This window comes from Montipora foliosa, chromosome 1, assembly GCF_036669935.1.
Source record: "Montipora foliosa isolate CH-2021 chromosome 1, ASM3666993v2, whole genome shotgun sequence".
Taxonomy (NCBI): domain Eukaryota; kingdom Metazoa; phylum Cnidaria; class Anthozoa; order Scleractinia; family Acroporidae; genus Montipora; species Montipora foliosa.
Window position 1 is genome coordinate 44,586,171 of NC_090869.1, and position 2,500 is coordinate 44,588,670.

At 35.8% G+C, this 2,500-nt stretch overlaps 1 pseudogene; it reads left to right on the forward strand.

The window, feature by feature from the left end:
* LOC137999444 (bifunctional polynucleotide phosphatase/kinase-like) overlaps window positions 1–2,500 on the forward strand; it is a 244,082-nt pseudogene that overhangs the window by 95,169 nt on the left and 146,413 nt on the right.

A 2,500-nucleotide genomic window follows, 5' to 3' on the forward strand; every position in this document is an offset into this window, starting at 1 on the left:
ATCAATCTACAGTAGATGTAGTAGTATAGAAAATTAATTTCTAGATTTCGTCCACTCAAAAATGACTGAAAAAACGTTTTCACTACACACACACATACGTACTTTATTGACTCCTAAAGTCAAGAAATACATGCAAACATCTGTGGCTCTGGATCCAAAACTTCCTGGAAAATAGATCCCAACAAGGAAAGCTTCCAGGTGTACTATCAACATCTAAAGCATAGCTGGCAGGAGTTTCACAACGCTCTGTAATATCACTGCTATTATCTAACGTCTTTATTGAGGACTTTGGTGATTTCATACCAGAGGAATTTCATGAACAAGGAATGATGTGTAAATATGCAGATGACTGTACCGTGTTTGAATGTATCCCAAAAAGTAGTTTAAGCTGCAAGAAGTACTTGATGGTCTGCAGACCTGGTCTATTAAAAACATGCTGAATCCAACAAAAGCAAAGGATATGTGGATCTCTTTCCAGAAATCATCAAGTCAACTCGATGCTCTGCATCTCAAAGATGCATATCTGGAAAGAGTACCGAAATTTAAATACTTGGAGTATGGCACCAAAATAATCGGGACTGGAAATACCACATTGAACAAACTGTCAAAAAGCAAATGAAAGACTTAACTATCTACGAGAAACCAGAAAAGCAGGTATGCCACTGGAAGTCGGTTTGACTATTTGCTATACTAAAATTCGTCCTTCTTGGAACATGTGTCACCCGTTTGGGGCAGGCAGACTGCCACAAGACCTTGCAGATGATCTCCAGAAGGTACAAAACAGGACATCATTGGTGCTGCTAGATCAAAACACCATCATTGGATGAAAGACGATCTTAGTACACAAAACGAGAACTTAAAAGAACATTGAACACTGTTGAACAGCCATAACAAGTACACGTAAATAGGAACTATAGCCTCAGATAAAATCAACAAATTAATGTAAATTTACCATGATCAGGCACTAAAAGACATAGGAACTCATTTATACCAAAAGAGCAACAAGACTACATGTAGTTCAAAGATAATTTATACCTATTAAGTGTTCATTCGTAATCTTAATTCGCACGTTTTATGATAATTTATATTCTTATTTTACATGGAAAACTACCGTGTTTTTTTCCAAAGGTCGATAAATAAAGTTGTTGTTATTATTATTATTGTTATTATTATTATTATTGTTGTTGTTGTTGTTATTTGTTAATTCATGGTTTTTAGTTTTAGGGAGAGGTGTTACTTCAGCTAATTTCTAAGAAGTAGGAAATATGCATGATTCAATCAAAGTGTTGATTATTGACATGTTTACTGAAGGAATTGGTGCGAGGCAGGCCTTTAAAACACAAACAAATCTTATCGATGCCTGGGGCTTTTTTTGATGCTATTGATGATATTATGAGTTCTATCTCAGCCCTGCCTATATTATTCAACTGGAACTGCTTGCACAAAAGGTACAGTATGTTGCCTAGTACCGGACCACTTCAGTTTAAAACTGCTATAATTTTCTTAGCTGCAAGGGCTGTGCAATTTGGCCCAGAAAAAATAAATTTAGTCTGCAATATGAGAAAACAAGCTTTGTGCATTTATATTCGTTTCCACCGTTGAAATTCGCATTTTTACAGATGTCCATTGCTGCCCAGTATCCGACCACAGGAATAACAACGTATCTTTCGGCGGGGAAGAGATATTTTTTCTCCATTGGCTCTTGCAAAGTACATTTGCATTAAAATTTGGAAAATATGAATCAACTTACGAACTGAGAAAATTCCGTTCTAACTTCTGCTTCCGGTAGTTATGCAAAGTGCGGTGTGAAAGCAACACACAGAAAATAATTCTGCTTGATAAATCAATGAAGAAAGTTTCAATTGAGTTGTTTCGGAATAGCATTACACTACACACACATCATTTAAAGTTAACAACATGAAATTAATCACGACTGCAGCTTATACAATGATTTTTACACAGTAAACAAAAAAACTGGTCATAGTCTGGGCACACTTAGGAAAAAATTTTCAGCCTCCGTTATTCTAGAAACAGTACATTTCAGGAATAATAGCGGAGCTGTGCGCAGTTAAGATGGTGCCTACTAATTCAAAGGTATTTTTGCGCGGTTTACCCAAATTTGCGGTAAAAGCAGATCTTAACAAGTGTTATTGAAATACAAAAAGGAAATTGAGGGTAACCACGCATTTTTTGAAGATAATTAATCAACAGTATTTGTAAAGAGCTTTAAAATCCAAAGCAATGTATGGCGTTCTTTTCCAAATTGAAGCTTAATTATCTCTGAAAAATGCATGGTTACCCCCAATTCTCTTTTTGGATACCAAGATCACTTACTAAGATCTGATTTCTCTGCATACTTTTGAACTGTGCAAAAATATCCCTGTGTTAATAAGGACCAACCATAGGAAATTCGAGTATCTTGAGATGCGCAGAACGTATGCGCAATAACAGTAGGTGCAGTCCTTAAGAAAATATGGTAACCCATTGATGCGAGAAATTT